At 42.8% G+C, this 17,403-nt stretch overlaps 1 long non-coding RNA gene across 1 annotated transcript in view; it reads left to right on the plus strand.

Moving 5' to 3' along the window:
* Positions 1-1,905: 1,905 nt before the first annotated feature.
* Positions 1,906-17,403, plus strand: part of LOC134512804 (uncharacterized) — a 127,773-nt gene continuing 112,275 nt past the window's right edge. Inside the window, exons 1-3 of the long non-coding RNA XR_010070246.1 lie at positions 1,906-3,241; positions 3,518-3,803; positions 6,812-6,891. This is a non-coding gene — a long non-coding RNA (uncharacterized LOC134512804). The remainder of the gene's footprint in view (positions 3,242-3,517; positions 3,804-6,811; positions 6,892-17,403) is intronic.

The raw sequence follows: 17,403 nt of genomic DNA on the forward strand, positions 1-17,403 counted from the left end.
TCATCCAGTTCCAACCCCCTGCCATGGGCAGGGACACCTCCCACTAGACCAGGCTGCTCAAAGCCCCATCCAGCCTGGCCTTGAACACTTCCAGGGATGGGGCATCCACAGCTTCCCTGGGCAACCTGTTCCAGTGTCTCACCACTGTTCAATCACCATCCAATCGCCAGGCTGGGTTACTTCCATCATGTGTGGGAGAAGGTTCGTGCTGTAATGCACTGGGTGACAGCAAACAGCCCAAACACAAAAGATTGGGGATTTCAATTTTGTTATCTGACTTCTACATACCAAGCCGGGTGTATCCACTATGCTTGTTGCTGTGGTATCTGAGAAGTACAATTCATTTCTTGTTTGAAATAGTGGAGCCCTGATTCAAGGTCTTTGTTTTTTATTGGTGAAGTAGTTCAATCATGCAAAAATTAACCTCCTAAGATTTATAAATTTGGCAAAGTATGGGTCCTTCTCTGTAACTGAGATCTTTTTCATGTCATGGGACAACGAGCCTCAGTGACTTTGCAGTTGCAGACAGGCTGAGCTGTGTTGGTAGAGTATTTCCTGTTTCAGTCAGATGAGATGTCATAAATCTTCATTCTCTCTGTGATAAATTGTGTGTTAATGAAGATAGAACTTGCTTTGATATGAAACCAAGTTAAAAGAAGAATTCTTCTGATGAGACAAACCCAGAGATAATGAAAATAGCAAATTAGGGTACAGGGGAAATGATGGATTCTCAAGAGGAATTTTTGTGTGGACAATGACAAATTGTGTACAGCTATACTTGAATATTGTTAACATTTGAGTTAAGATCTAAGGGGTGCATATAAAAGCTACTGGTACAGATAATTGCTGAAAAATTTAGTGCTGTATTTTGGGCACGAGGTGGATTTCACTATAAGCACGCCTCCACTGTTCCCATAAAACACAGCCTGTCTCTGTAGGTATAGTACCTCTTGCCCTATTCCACAAAAAGGGTCTGCAAATGAGTAACTGAAAGGTAGAAGGGATAATTCAGCCAAAATGCTGTGTGTGGGGTTCACTTTGCTGCTCTCACCGGTCTTATGTGCAGTGTGTCAAGAAATGAGCCCTCATGTTAGCTGACTCACTGCTGCATTTTTCCAGTTTTATGTTGATGTAACACCGTGGGAGTGACCTCCAAGCGTTTTCTCTCTTGTGTCTCATCAAGGCATTTATTAAGCATCCAGTCATCTTATTACCTGAGTGCCTTTCAGTCCTGTGCGTAAGGCTGGCAGCTCTGACAAGGGTAGAGCGTGGGTTGCTGTTGTATATCCAATGCATCTTCAGGACCAAAACGTTCAGAGCTTGGTGGTAGGCAGAAGATATCTTGAGACCTGCAGATCGGTCACATGCATCCTAGCATAAAGCACACTGAAATAACTAGGGACTTTATTATAGACTGAAAGGTCACCTTCAATAACAATTATTCCCTTTTTTACAGCTCACCTTCAGTCACGATCAAGCTGCACGTTTTTGTGTCGCTTTCATTTCTCCCACTGATATTGGATGTTTTAAGGAGGTAAACCCTGGCCTCGTCTTTCATTCTGTCAAATGCTGAACATCAGACCTGTACTTGAATTATCAGTTGCATGTGGATTATGTTACCTGTCTCCGTTCTGTTCTGTTTCTGTTTTCCATATGATACAGCTGGTGTAGGGTTTTTTATCATATAAAAGCTATAACCTGGAAGAACCAACATTAATTTCCTCTGGAGCCTTATGAAAAGTATCAAGGGTGCGCCTGACTTGTGGTGACAGAGCTTTTCAGCATACTCTGAGAAAGAACTGCTTCTGGGCACACATGGCAGCCAGATATAACTTACACGCACAGCGGCGTACGTATAGTACTAGTTCATTAACTTTCCCTTCATGAATCTGCTAACCAGATACTTTACTAGCACTTTTAATGTACCATCGCATGTCTGGGGTCAGATACTAGTAATACCCAGCTGCAGGTCAGGCTGAGTTTCCATACGACCTCAAACACTAGTGATTAGGTGAAAGCTTAATACCTTTAGAGTCTTGTAAACCCTCTGTCTCATATATTACATCAGGCATTCATGAAAGGGAAGACAGAATAAATTAGTCAATGTAAAATGTATCTGGAAGCCTAAGATAATCCTATAATTCCCAATATTATCCCTAATAACGTGACCCTAGAACCGGTGATGAAATGGAGCAACGAGGTCATTGCATGCCAGGGTTCAGATAAGATCTTCTGTGGATTCTTTCCTGCAAAATCTACCCAAAAGAAGTGGAAAGTAATTTGAAAAAACTCTTGAAAGCAGTCTTTAGCCTGAAGGGATTAGGAGCTCACAGATGAAGATGATGTTCCTCAGTCTCCCTGAAAGAAAATCTTTGCTGAGACAGCCTCAAATCACGGCAAAGAAATCAATATAATTCAGGAACCTGGGGTCTGTTTTATCAATTCCCAGACACAAGGCAGCAGATATTGGGTGTGATTAAGAAATGGTGCAAGGGGACTTTAAATGGACCCTGCGTGGGCAGCTGATTGAAAAAGCTTCTGGAAAGGACATGGCATCTGGGCTTGGTTTCTGGGAAAAGGAGAGCAGCTTTTTGGAGTTCCCTTTATCTTCCTCCCAGAGCCACAGCAAAGGCGGTGAAGGTGTGAGGTGGCTCTGAGAAGGGATCACAGCCGTGCAGGGGTCCTCAGATGGAGGGCTTGCACCCTGGCCTGGTGAGCCACCTGCTTGTGGCTCCTGTGTCCTCTGGCCTGTGTGGTGTCAGCTCTGCAGCAGAGGCCTCTTCATGACTGCGGTGCTTTTTTCTTTTTGTGTAGGACAGGTACCATCATCAGGAGCTGACAGATAGAAAGGGAAAGGGGGAAGTGGTTGGTGTGAAGGCTTAGCTGATGTTCAGCCCATCCTGTGCCCACAGCTGTGTGTGGAGGAGAGGGGCGCCTGTGACCATCTGGTTCTTGGGATCCTGGATGGCTGTCCCAGCAGCTGGGACAACAGCAGTCTGATGGGCAGGCCACCAAAAGTGCGGTGGCACATGACCTGAGCTGAGAGGGGACACTCTAAAACCAAGAAAAACTTCTTTCTTGTTTTCTCTTTGCAGACAGAAGAGAGGTACCAGAGCAGAATTTGATCCCAAGGTGTCTACTTACAAATTATTGGTGCTGGTGATGTCTGGGGCTTAGTACCACGTAGTCTTCCTTGAAACCACTCCCTGTTTGTTCTTCCCATAGGATCCTAGGAGGAAGGGTAAACAAGAATTTCTTGTTCCCGCTGGAGTAGACTATGAACGCAGGAGGACTTTCTGTGATTTTCTCTGGAAAGGAACTGCGGTTGGGACATATGGTCTTTTAATTTGGAAAAATCTTATATTTTCCAGGGTGCTTGCCATAAGTCAGGGAGAGTTTGGGCTCACGGCAAAGATGGGTGGGTGGAAAAGCTGTTTTTTGTTTGGTTTGTTGTTGGTTTTTTTTTTTCCTCTCCAGTTTGGGCTCTGACACACAATGTTTCACTCTGTTGTTTGAGATTTTGCCACTAAAACCTTGGGAAAAAAGGAACCTTCTTCCCCATTGCAAGGCTGGTATTGTTTGGGATGCCCTGCTGGGCTTCTGAAGAGAAGTGATGACAGACACCCTGCGACAGACGTAAAAACCAGCTCTGGAATCTGAACAGCAAATCAAGCATGTGAGCAAAAGCTATACTGACTTGTGTGTGTCTTCATCATCGCCTGCCAGCTTGAGAACAGGCTATGCAAGTATAGCACATTAAATGCTTCTTGGCTGCTTTGAATAACTGAAGAGAAATGTGAAAGGTAACTTACAACGATGAAATATATAATAGTGCAGTTTCTGGAGAAACAATGCAATGTAGGGATATGGAGATCCGAGCTGTAAAAGGCTGGAAGTCAGATAAGCCACCAGGGATTCACTTTTACCATAGTGAGAAGACTCCCAGTCCTCAGTACGGATGTGAGACGTCTACGCCCAATCAGAAAGAGCTGAGCTCCTTAGACAATTACAATTAGATCGTTAAAGTTAAATGCCTGGCTATATCATTAACTTTATATTGTAATAATAAAAGGGGAGTGAGAACCTCCTGTAAAAGAGTCAGATGATGTGCTATTCCCAACCTGTGATTCCTACGGATTATGGGCAGAGTTGCAGCCAACGCACGGCGCAGTTCCCACGTGAACAGATCTGGTTTCAAAATCACCGCTAGGAAATAAACACAAGAGTCTCAGGCAAGTGAGCTCTAGTCCAGTTTGGTTTGACAGCACGTAAACATTTCCAGTGCTGCGGGGCCCGAGGGGGCGTTGTGTTCGGACCTTGCCTCATCTGAGAGCAAAAGGATGAAGTAGTAGCTATGTTCATGGCAACCGAAGAGTGGGAGCAGAGAAAGAGCATAGGTCTAGCATGGATAACGCAGGCTTGGTTAATTGGGGGATGTCTGGGATATGGAGAGGCAGCCTCGAGGAGGGTGGCAGTAGCAGCTTTCACTCCCCATAGTGAAGGGAGCTGTGTCTGCTAGATCTACCCATGCTGAAGGAAGAGGAACCTTAGACTACCGTACCTTGTCAGATCAAACAGCAAAATTTGGTCACTTAGCACACCTGAAAATGCTTGTCAGAATCTTATTTTTCTGTTTTTCCTGTTTTGAGCTTGATAACCAAATATACTTGCATACTTACAAGTTCTACAGGGGTTAATTCATTGGGACTACCTTGGGGATAGAAATATTTGGAAGCACTGGAATTCCTGTTTCTCCAAGTGTGAGTGGATGTTATCTGTTCATGTCCGACTGTGTCTTTGATATCGTCAGATGGAAGGTGATGGTGACGCCCCAAGCCGTTTCATGCCAGCCATATATCACCGTTCTGGCACCAGTCCTCCTTTGACATCTGACCTGAGTACTATCAGTTGCAGTGCATTTAATTGCCTACAAAAGCCAGCTTTTTGCTGCAGGGAATACCATTTCCTGTAGCTCCTGGCAGGCCCAAGGGGCCAGAGAACTCTCTGGGCGGCGCTCTCCCCTCGAGAGTGTCCGAAATGCCTGTTTCCATTGTAGAAGAGGCCCTCTTTGCTCGTGTGTAGCTTGCACCTTTGAGGGCAGCTCAGCTTTGCACAGGGGACAGGATGGATAGCACTCACGGGATGAATGAACAGTTGCTCAGTGTCTCACTTTATTATTTCATGGTTTTCCCAGCTCATCTGGGTCATATATGATTCCAAAGTATCCTTTATATATAAAGCTTTCTCTTTTTGTGGACTTTTCTACAGTGGTGATCATGAAGTTATCTGAGACTTTCATATCAATGCATACATTTTTACCCTGCCCCCGTGAGGTGAAAAAATGGCCCAAACCAGTGGTAGAGGGGATTAAGACTGCAACAGGGGTGTTGAGAGTCTCCAATAATTTCAGCTGGTTTTGTGAGGGATTTGCACCCTAGACAAATGTAGTCCAGACTCTCACCCCAAAGTGAGACTCCCAGAATTGGTGACCATTGGTGGGGAACTGGGAGTACCTGAGCTGCCTAGAGCCACCTGAAAGCATTGCCCATCAGCAAGGGTAAACTTGGATGGCTGAGAGCAGCATTCATGTGCCCGAGCCCTGAAATGGCTGTCCCTGCATTCACTTGGCACCCTCCAGTCTTCCCAGCAAAAAGGCGGAACGAGGAAGAAAGCAACAGAGACATAAAAACCCGTGAGTCGTAACTAGGCAGTTCATCTCCGTGGGTTTTTTGAAAATCTCCCCCAGCAGTGTCAATGTTCAGTAGGGATTTTGTTCGGCCCCACCGATAATAATACAAACTTTTGTTTCCCCGCTACCTTCAGCTGGAACTTCATGAAACCTACTGACCAAATCCACGTCATTTTGTGCGCCAAAACACTCTGAGTGCTCAAGTTGAGAGCCTTAATGCTCTGACTTAAATTTTTTTTTTGTAAGTGTATACTCTTTTTAGTGTGATTCCTGGGGAGCTTTGCACAAAACCCTTCTCCCTACACATTCGTGACACAGACTCCCATATCATCAGCCACCAGGTCTGAACTGTTGGAGCCAAGCATAAGCCTGACTCATGTGAGGCAATATGCTCTCAGACTGAAGATGCCACAGTCTTTCTGAAAACTTGGGAAAGACTCTCTAAGAGCACTAAATTGTGAGAAAAATCAGTACAGGACATCCCATCCTCGCAACAAGAGTAGTAGCTGAAAAATTATTTTTGCCAATGGGCTTCCCACTTAGATGCAAACAGGGGAGGGCTTCTGGTTCCCGACTGAGGTTTAATGGCATAGGAGAGTGGGATGTTTCTTTCAATATGGTCCTGACAATAACATCTACTAAGTCCCATTTGGCAAGGCTCGCAGAATAACGTCTGCCAGTTAACCTCACCTGGACCACTGGAATTTTTGCCCTATGTTTTGAAATTATCTATTCACTATATATGTTTTTTTTTTTCTTTTTGAAAATTGCAGAATTACTCTATTTCTGTTCACGCTGAGGAATATAAACACATAAGGAAAAACTTTGCTTTTTTTCCAGACTTCATTATTTAATGCAAACAGTTTTGTCTGTCCGAGAACACCACTTCCACTGAGGCCCAGTAACTCGGTGCTGACTTTGCTTTTAAGCCATATTTCGTCTAATGTTGGGAGAGAGCATACTTCTCTGCTCCTCTATAGCGAAAGCTCATAAAGAGAAAAGACTGAGCTTTTCTTGCTGACAGAGTACTTTGGAAATTTAGGTTTTGAGGCTTATATTTTTAATATTACCATCCCATGAAAGTAAATAGATAATTAGCACTTTTTTTTTTTTCTTTTGCAGGGGAAGAAATGGCAAAGGGGAATGAGAGAGAGGCCCAGATCTCAGCCTGACAACAGCAGTCTCTTGAAAGAGGCACTGTGGTGGGCAGTTTCAGTATGGTGATTTGTTTGATCTATTATAAAATCCTCTCTACCACTGTGTAGCTACCACCCACTTATATTTATTATGCAGTTTTATTTTTGCTTGGTAATATTTTTCTTGTGTTTATTTTAAAAGGTCTACATTTTGTGGTGACAGTCTCCCATTTTCCAAATTAACTGCTAGCAGATGTTGCTGTGTGGTGTGAAGCACACACAGCAGCTTAAACCGCCAAGGTCTGGATACTGGCTTAGAAAAAAAAAATCTTTGTGTTATTAAAGCAAGCTTCAGGAGTGTCTATAAAGTGCTTATGTAGAATCTTATTCAGAAAATAAATTACTGTTGTTTTTATAGCTTTTAGATGGTTTTAGTGTTTGGAATTACTGCTGAAACCTAACAAGTCCATACCATGCTTTAAGAAATGAAATATCATTTGAGCAGTGTTATTTAGGAAAGCAATAGCTGCTGATACGTTATGTATAGGCAAATGCAGGTAAGTTGTACTTAAAGCTACAACTGCTTAGTATTGTCCCTTAAAGTCTCTGCTACTGTCGCACACATCTGCTAAACCATAGGTTTTGGAGTGAAAAGCTTCAGTGTGAGCAGAGCACTTTGAGTAGGCTACTTTTGAAACTGTTGCTGAAAATGATCTGGAGAAATGGGGATTTGTGCTTTTCCCTTTGGAATGAGGTATTGCAATTTGGCTGGGGCATCGTCCCGTTGCCAGGGATGTGCTGTTTTGCTGCCTCTGTGAAATTTCACCCGGTTTTGGACAAACCGCGTGTTTGTGAGAAGCTGAGGTTGCAGAGTGACTTGCTAGGCAGGTAACTAACCTGTCCGGACCACTTATGTATCATGCTACAATTGCTCACCCAGGTAACTAGGCAAGTTATAAGCGCTCACTGCTCTCCCTGCCTTTCATGAGTAGGTCAAGAGAGAGAAATAAAGGGGTTTACAGTGCAGCAAGTAATTAACTGTCGAACTCATTGCTGGGGTGCTCAGGGGGAAGCGTGGCTGGTGCCGCTGTGGCTCCGTCACAGGTTTTTAAGATCTGTTTGTGCGAGTGTGAGTTAGGAACGACACAGGTACAGTTGGTTCTGCATTAGAGCAGGGAGATGGGCTAGAAAACCTTTAAAGTTTCCTTTGAAATCTAGCATTCTCTGCCTCGCTCTGTAGCCTCCCTCAAAGAGACGGGAGGGTCGCCCGTGTTTGCCCCGTTCGGTTCGCTACTGCAGGAGAGCCGTCCGCTAGATGTCACTGGTACTTCGCTGAAATAAGGTATAAAAAAAGCCTTTTCTGGTAGGCCGGTAAAGAGACGATGCGCAGGTGAGCCGGCACCGTGCTTGCACCCCTCTCAGCGCCGCTCCTGCCCGAAGGCCTCCACGGCCTCTGCACGGCCGTCCCGGGGCTTGTGTGTGGTGGTGGCTGATACCTCCTCGCACAAGTTCCAGGCCATAAAATTAGGCTGTTACGCCTGAAGGTACTGGAGAGCCTGTGGGTGGGCGCAGTAACGCTGCTGGGATTCGTGCTGCGCAAGCGCGTGAGGGCGAAGGCCTGTCGTCTTGTCAAAGTATTTCGGCGGCGCTGTGTTTACCAGGATTGCTAAGGATCTTATTTTCTTATCTTCTAAATGCAACAACGAATTCTGTGTTTTATTCTGAGATAAAACTTCCTGCCGATAAGGCATATATAGACTCTTTTATGCTTTTTCCCTTTTAAAAAAACCTGTCTTGATACATCCAGCGGTCTTGTTAAAGAAGGGTTATCACAAAGATGGCAGATAAACAGAAGCTGGTCTTCACCAGTGCTTTTAATGCATAAGTTGGACAAATTATATCTGCTTTATTTCACTTGACCTACTAGAGGTTCCCTCCAGTTAAATCACCTGTAGTTGGCCTACGGTTGACCCTTTGTTGACTTGTTTAATCATCTGCCTAGTTTTCAGAACAGGTTGTGAGCATTCAGACCTAAATCAGTCCTTGAAAAGGTCCTGTCATTAGGCAGTAAGGCTCATACCTGATAATCTGCCCGTCACACAATATGAACACAGATGACAATCACTTATCTCTTTTATGTCATGATATAAGGCCGAAATTGCCTAAAATGAGGAAGAAAGCCATTATTTAATCAATGGAATTGCGTCAATTGAGTAAAATTTGTCTCTAGTGTAAACAAATGGAATGTCTTTGCGCTCTGTGAAAACAAGACTAAATTACTTGCAGATCTTGCAGATAGAAAAACATAGGAAGTGGACTTGTAGGCTGACACATTCAGGGTTTCAGAGTATGCATTTAAAATAATTATCCAGATTACACTGGATTACTTAATATATTTTTTGCATCATGTGTATGCACTTGTACTTTTCAAACAATAAAAGCAATATTAGTCTATTTTTCAGTCATGTTTGATTATTTGAGAAATTTCTTAGGATTATTACCAATAAATGTACAGTAGTTAAATAAGAAAATGTCAAAAATCAGTTTTAACTATTAAAGGTGAGTTGAAGAGTAGTCATCAGTGTGTCCCAGAACAGAGAAATTTTTGGTATGCGTACATATAAGAGACTTGATGTGAGAGAATGATCTTTCATTAAAAATAATAAATAAATAAATAAATCTAAGTTTCCTCCTCGTAGTCTCACACATACACAAATGGTGGAACACAATAAAGAATTTAGCAATTTCTAGATTAATTCATTTACCCAATTACCCAGCTTTTAGTACTACGAACACTCAATATTTAGTGGCTACCTCCTGAAGAACAATCTATTTGTTGGAAAAACAGAAGCTGAGTGGGCTATTGGGATATCAGCCTGCAGGTATTTTTCATATCCTTTAAGTTTTCCACAGGTCCAATGGAAGAAAATGCATGTTAAAGATGTATGTTTCTAAGCTATAGACACCATAATTTCTTACTTGCTAAAGTAAATTTTATTTGCACTTTTGTAACTGGCCTAAAGTGACCAGCTGGAGTGAGTTCAGCCATGCCTCTAGAATGCAAGATAATGCCTATGTAAGTCTTCCTTACTGATTCAGAAGTTGGGATTGCTCCACAGAAAAGTTTTTAGGAAGAAGCTGATCGGGCAACCAGGTATTTAGTTTGTTGTTTTTTTTTTTTTTTTAAAGCTCCAGGTATTTAGTGTTGTGGGGTTTTTTTGTTGGTTTTTTTTTTTTTTTTTTGGAGGTAACGTTGGGTGATTGGAGGAAACACTGTGGGAAAGGCAATAACTGTGGGTGTAACGTGTAGATCTTGATTCATGGGTGTAATGTGTAGATCTTGATTCAAGAGGCTTTCAGGACAGCCCCTTTACTCAATGAATGCCTGAAGAACCAAGCTGAAAGACATTTAATAATCTTGGCACTTTGAGAGACTGGTCCTTAACTGTGACACACGGTAGCTGACAGGCAAAAAGTAGAGGGGTAGGCAAAACTTCAGCACCAAAGATGACAGAAATGGTATAGTAAATATGCAGTGCATTAGTCCTCCTGTTCTTCTTCGAGTTGCATACAGCTGTCATTATGCAGGGATTTTGAAGGTGTAGGATCCACAGCAGGGAAGGAGCTATCAATTGAAAGAGTCTGCACCTCGCTTCTAAGGCGTCCTCTCCTGCCGCGGTCTGTGCCAGGCTCTGACTTTAGGAAGCCGACTCCCCTGCTTTTATGCTAGCTGTGTGCAGAAGCTCCCGTCAGCGTGAGGGTGCAAGGCGTGACTGTGGTCTATGCAAAGGTGGGACTGACTGCCTACTGTCTTCATCATCTGTCAAATTACACGACATGGAAGAGAGCATTTGAAAGATACTGGGCTGCATCTTTTCCCTAATTGTGGTTAGGGAACAGCGGTTGTGGTGGTGTTTTCTTTGCAGATTCATTTTCAGGAATATAAAAGGAGAAAGAAATGGCATCTTGGTGGAGCTGGAGATTTGAAGTCAGAGCTCTTGGTTCTTTCCTTGACTTTTCCAATACAGGAGGTGCAAATTACAAACCAAAGTTACAGAAGAAACAGTGGTTCCTTGCTGCCCCAAAGCGTTGGGTCTGGATTTCTGACAATGCACAGAGCGTGAGCTTGTCATCGTGTAATTCTTTGTCATGTGTGATAGTAACTCTCATGCTCTCTCCCTGCACCGTGGAGGTTAACCCTCCGCAGAGGGATATGAACTTGAAACTCCTTTGGTTTATTTGAACCTAAGACATCTACAGCTCTCTCCCACGTCTGTCTTCAGTACCAGCCCTAAAACTGCAATCTGGCTAAACACAAGTCAGCAAGTTTGTTGCCACAGGGGTTCCTGTATAGCCGTTTATCCACAGCAGCCAGAGTTTCTGTATTTCCACAGTGGCAACTTTAACTGGACCAGATCTCAGACTCCACGGGTGGGCTCTAGCAATGGGGTGTGTTTCCCATTTTACGCTGGTGGTATAAACTAAGTGGTCCTTTCTGCAGGCAAATTGTCTGGGGAGGAGAGATGGGTCCATCCAGCTGAAAACAGAGTGGAAGGGTGTGAGTGGCTTTGGGTAGGAGGGTCTGTAAGTCCTGGGGGACAGTTCATATTATTCTGGAATTTGAGAAATCAGCAGGAAGGCGACTGCCAGCTCCGGTTTCATTAGGGTGATGCTCCCTGAAATACTCTTGGCAGTTAGCTTCGTTTACAGGTCAGTGTAATGATAAAGTTCACTTCCTTTCATTGGAGGGTCTGCTTTGGATATCTGAATATGTTTATTCAGAAATGCCTGACATAGTAGCTGATAAAGAAAACACTATGCTAGATTTTCATAAAATAAATACATCTAATAGCCAATAATCAGAGTGACATCTCTCTATTTGTCTGAGAATCTGATTCCTACCACTTCTAATTTCATGCTCAAGGGTCTTGTTTCTCTTCTTTTGTCATTTAAGGTAATTTATTACCTTTTAACTGAATTTTAAAAAAAAATGCTCTTTATTGTTATGCTCTGCATAGTAAAGCATACTTAAGCAGCAAGGTAGAGAAATCTGCACCTTGAGAGAGTATCATGTTGTACTGAGACTTCTGAGAGATTAGCTTTTGAAGAACCTCTTTGTTTTTATTCCGAATATGATCCAGTCCTGGGGATTTAATTTTCTTCTCCAGGCCTTTATGTTTGCATGTTTTCTTATCAAAGAAGGAATAAGTTTAGGGCATGAGCCTGTAAATCTGTTTTCACATAATTTATTAAGAGTCACATGGTACGGGTGCCATTGAAGGGAAAGATGTTGTTTATCTTTTAATTTTACAGTGACATCTAGTCCTTTCAACATGGTTTTCATCCTTAGAGCTCAGTGCATTATTCTGGTTTCCCACACTATGATTGTCCAGGGATCGGCAGGTCTGTGAATAAAACTCACGTAAATTTTGGTGAATAAAAGTCCTGTAAATTTTGTTCTCTTTCTGCTTGGTCACTCCCCTTTCGGCATCTGCTGACAGTGCCAATGAACTCAAATTGCATTTAGTAACACAAGATCGGCTCTTTGCTGGATAGCCTTGGTTGGGTAGAGGAGCAGAAGTTTAACAGGATCTTTTAAGTCATTTGGGTGTTCTCTCAAGCCAACTGTCTGTGTTCAGAGGCCAGATAATTATCCTTTTGTTTGAAAGACTGTTCTCCTCCATTTTCCACAAAGAAATCTGAAGAGTTTATTTCCGTGTTGTGATCCCTTAACAGTTGCTGAGGTTTGTGAATGACTATTTCTATCGTGCAAATGCTATGGAATACTTTGTGGGATTTGCAGAAAAATGTTTCTGGTTTCCTCCTCCTTCCTTCCATTAACACTCTTAATATCCTAGGGAGATATTTCAGCTGTGTTCAGAACCACAACCCGTAACAAATGACGGCGTGCTGGTGCGTCACGCAGCCAGGCACAGTGTGACCATGGGAAATCGCCCCACGTGTGCCACATATGAAGCAGACTGCTCATGGTTAGGGCTGATACTCGTGTGCTGTAGAATGAAGAGCTCCTCAGGCATCGCAGCAATGTGGAGGTGCAGATTGATAATGGGCTGCCATCGCAATGGAGGAAGAAAAGTTTGGCTTTTTAAAAATAAATGCTCTCCTCTGAAGGATTACTGCTCTACAGGAAAACAGAAAAATAAACTTGACTTCTTACTTGAAACTGAGACAAGGCAAAATCTGACTGTATCATGTCCTGTCTAAGGAGAAGGTAACGCCTTTAAAATGTTTTGTTACAGGAGACATGACACCTCTGCTGTCTTTGTGGGGGTAGACAAACAGTCCAATTCACCTTGCACAACCTGAAGCCACCCCCTTTTGAAGAGGGGAGAAGCTGGACCAAAGTCAGCTTAGAAAGTGGATTTGAAAGCTGTGTCTAGTTAATTTAGATGCAGTTCTTATCTGGGGTTCAAGCATTAAGGGATGAGAAGTGGAATGATCCCTTAAGGTCCTTAGCTTCTATGTCCATCTCCTGTTGATGCTAATGAAGAATGGGCTCACAAGGCAAAAACCAGTAAATATCGCCTCTGAGGATGAGCACGGTTGGGATTTCCCAGGCCTTTGGATCCTACTGGGAAACTTTCAGACAAAAAGGCAAAAAAGCTTTCCTATTGCCAAAGGTTCACGTGCTATGTTTACAAGGGGCTTCCTCCAGGTTTCTAAAGGCAGGTGATCAAAGTGTGGCTTTGTGCAGAGAGCACAGCGTGCTTTACATGCACTCGAATTGAGCTGCTCTCCTGTGGCGGCAGCAGCAGCGTGGCCAAGCGCGAGCCCATGCTTCCCAGTGAGCCTGCTCACCATGTGCTCCCTGGCTCTGAGGGCAGCAGCTCTCAGCAGGCAGCTGCCTTCTAGTCAGGTTGTTTTTAGGTAAGCTTAATATAAAGATTGCAGTCTAACTATGGGGAAGAGAATGCCAAGGTTTTGGTGTTTTTTTGAGTGCTTGTAAGAGTAACTTGTAAACTTAGTTATATCAGGCTCCAAAGACTGAGAAATGGTGGCCTGTCAGTCCAGGAGCTGGGTCTCCAGTTTGACGTTGCCAGCTCAGCTCTGACACGAGCGTGCAAATGTCTTGCTTGGAGCAGAGGAGCTGTACTCCAAAGACATCTTTTGGGCTGGGTCTGAAACCCTCATTTTCATACATCTGAAGGAGTCACGGTTCCTGCAAGAATTGACAAGAGCTGCAGGTGCCAATATTGGTGAACAGCAAGACTTGATTCAAGTTGGACACTCTTGGTTTCAAGTTGGCAGTAGAAAACGCTGCTTCCAGTGTCCATGCACTTCTCTTGCGGATGTGGGATGCTCTCAGCCTTGGCTGGCAGACTGACACTTGCCAGTGTTTTTAGGACTCCTCAAGGGATTGAACAACTGTACGTTACTGTTGTTATTACAAATCAGAATGTATTTATTTTATTATAACTTGGGCAGTGTTTTATTCAGAGCAGCTCAACCCCTCTTCTAATATCTATGAGTTATGGTTTGGTTCCCTGTCAGTCATTTCTTCAAAAACTTGGTGCTGGAGATTTTGCCTTGCTCAGTGAGACGGTCTGAGCTCCTCTGGCCTTGCGAGCAGTGAACATAAACGTGTAACACTACAATCCTCAAATGGCATTGTATTTACAGTGCAAGGCTCTGGTTCATCTCTCTGTTTCTGTTCATGCTGCCATAACCCCCTTTATTTCAACACAGCCGATCTGGAAAAATACAGATGATGGAGAAGTTGACAAAATGCCCATAGGCCACTACAAACAGTTAAAGTAATATAGCCACCTGCCTCAGCCTCTCAGATGGCAAAAATTCCTCCGCTGCATTAAAGTTAGGTGGCCAGTGTACTGGGGTCCATCTTCATTACTTGCGTATTTTATTGTGTTTAAAATGATGATTAAGGGAGAGTCAGTAAGGTAGAAGGAGGGAAGTAAGATAAAAAAAAAAAGCAGAATGCTTGAATTCATTAAGAACCAGAGGACATTCATTAACATGTGCTTTGCAACCCCAGACCAGTTCCTACCCGTTCTGCAGAAACACAAGCTGTGCCTTCTTTAAAATCCACTGCCAAGAGAACAAAATGTTGCTGGCTTTCACTTTCCTTTTTTCTTTCTGTCTGTCTGTCTGTCTTTTTTCATACTTTAACTCTCTGATTGGTCCTGTTGTTTCTGTATGAATAAACCTGGCTGCGTGTCCACCTACAAACGCATGTATTGTTACTGACACAATTCAAGATTCTTCATCTTACGTCCTGGTTTCTTTTCAAACTAGAATAGGGATGATGATTTATTACTTGTATGACACTAGGCCTAAAAGACCTTTCCTGGGCTCTTACTCAGTTACTCTTACTTCTAGGAACTGTACAAAAACCAGAACAAAGGCAATATGTGTGCCTATTGTATACTTTTTAACTGGTTATTCTGGAAGTGCAAGAATTCTTCTGAATTGTGAGACAAATTTTCTTCTGTTCAACTCCACTAGCTCTATATCAGGATTGAAAAGTCTTGACCAATTTCATTTAACAGTAGATGCTCTTTATGCCGCGCTTGATAATTCAGTGCTGAGAACGAATTAAATGAGAGCTTGCCTGCTGCAAGAGGTTGCATTTCAGAGGGTACCTTGATAATTAATTTTTCCTGAAAAGGACACCATGTCTTAGTATTTCCTTGCAGGAAATTCTGGTTCCTCGAAGCCTGGTCTCCTGCTTTGTTAAGTTCAGGTTTCACAGGAGCATAAAAGACCAGACATTGGGATGTCACAAGAAGTTTTTGCAGGGGCTTAATGCAGCGTGAGCCAATTTAGCAAATATTATTTGTATTTATTTTTCACAGCTACCTTTTGAAGGCGGAATTAATTTTTAGTCTAACCTGTTTCTAGCTGCTCTTGCTTGTAGAGAACTTTCCAGTTATTTGGAAGCTTTTTTCTACTGATAATCTTTATGCTGATAAATAAAACCAAATACTAGAAGGCAGCAGAGCTCCTAGAGAGTCATCTTGCTTATATAGCTGTTCCTTCCCTGGGTATCTGCCACTGCCTCCAGGGAGGAGGATGCAATGAAACCGTAGACGCTCCTTTGAGGGATTCTCACTGAGCTGTTGACAAGTTCTTCATGGGCTGTGGACAATATACCACTATGCACTTGTGTCACACCACAGGGCCTCCCATTGACGCTTATCCGTTTCGTTTGGCCTCTGACCTCCTCTGCTTGCCACTTAGTGAGGCGGCAGCTCAGAAAAGAAAGCAAAAGTCAGGCCAAAGTAGCTTTCCATCTACCTTGCATAGCCTAACTGGTACTTCTTGCTATTTTTCAGATTGCTAATAATTAATACAGATCTTATTTATTTTTCTCATTTTGAAATAAAACCCATTCCTGAGTATAAATGGACAAAATAGCATTGTTTCCCTGCTCCCCAGATGTGTGAATTTTCCCTCTGACATCATCATTTTCCCTTTTTTTTTTTTTTTTTTTTTTTTTTTATCAGAGGTAATCCAGAACCAACCCCAGAGAGTTAAAAAATGTACAAATGTAAATTTACAGGTTTGGTCCCTCTGCAGTTTCTGACTTTCACATGTGTTAGTGATCTGTACTTGGGCTTACTGGGCTGAAAGCAAAATGTCGTGTCGAAGTACAGGTTAGACAATCCATGCAGCAGTGATTTTTGAATGTGAACATCTCGTTCATTTGGTTAATTAAAACACTCCATTACAATTTTTCAGTATATAAATACCGGTCTTTGAAGCCTGGAATGGAAATAATTGCATTATTCTGGATCTGTGACTGTAGGGCTACGGCACCCCAACTCTTCGCACAGTGATCCCAAAGAATAACTTCAGTGGCCTTCAAGTCTGTTAATTGAATTACTGGGTTACAGGAATGTTGAAAACCCTCTGCATTTAACCAGGATTCTGTTGTGTTCAGGTGGTGTACAAAATCAGAATGAAAAATCACCTCTCTTGACATGGGGGTCTCGAAAATAACCCAACAAGCCTCCTCCGTACCCCTCCTCCCACTGATTTTGGAAGTGGTCATCAAAAGAAAGGGTAGAGCTGCAGGGAGGGGAGATGGTGATTTAATTAGAGATCTAAGGGGTCATTTTCCCCCCCCCCCCAGCATGTAGTATTGTAATTCAGCACGTTTCCAGTGACAGCTATTGATGTGTGATGATTACAGGCAGACAAGAAACTGGCCTCTAGGTTCACCCTTCTAGACTTACGATGGCAGAGACAGAACCCTTTGCTTTTAAGAATTAGCAGTTTGCCCGCTTTGTTGGCAGTTAAACTGATCTAGATGAAAGATTCAGTGAAAATGAAATTAGATGAAATACACAGAAAGTCTAGCTGAAAAGGCAAAGCAAGCATTAAAAGTGCGCAGTGGTCATTTACAAAGCAGGCAAAACTTTGGAAATAAGTTCAAGAGATTTAGGAGCACAGATTTTATTCAAAGTCGGCAGGATTTGTGTTCTAAACCCCACGTAAAGTTTTTGAGTGTTTTCTCTATTATTTGTACTTCAGTTTAACAGAAAGAAAATGTATTTAAAATGTTTAGCTTTGAAGTTTAAAATGCAGGACTTCAAC

Source organism: Chroicocephalus ridibundus, chromosome 3 (genome assembly GCF_963924245.1).
Source record: "Chroicocephalus ridibundus chromosome 3, bChrRid1.1, whole genome shotgun sequence".
Lineage (NCBI taxonomy): Eukaryota > Metazoa > Chordata > Aves > Charadriiformes > Laridae > Chroicocephalus > Chroicocephalus ridibundus.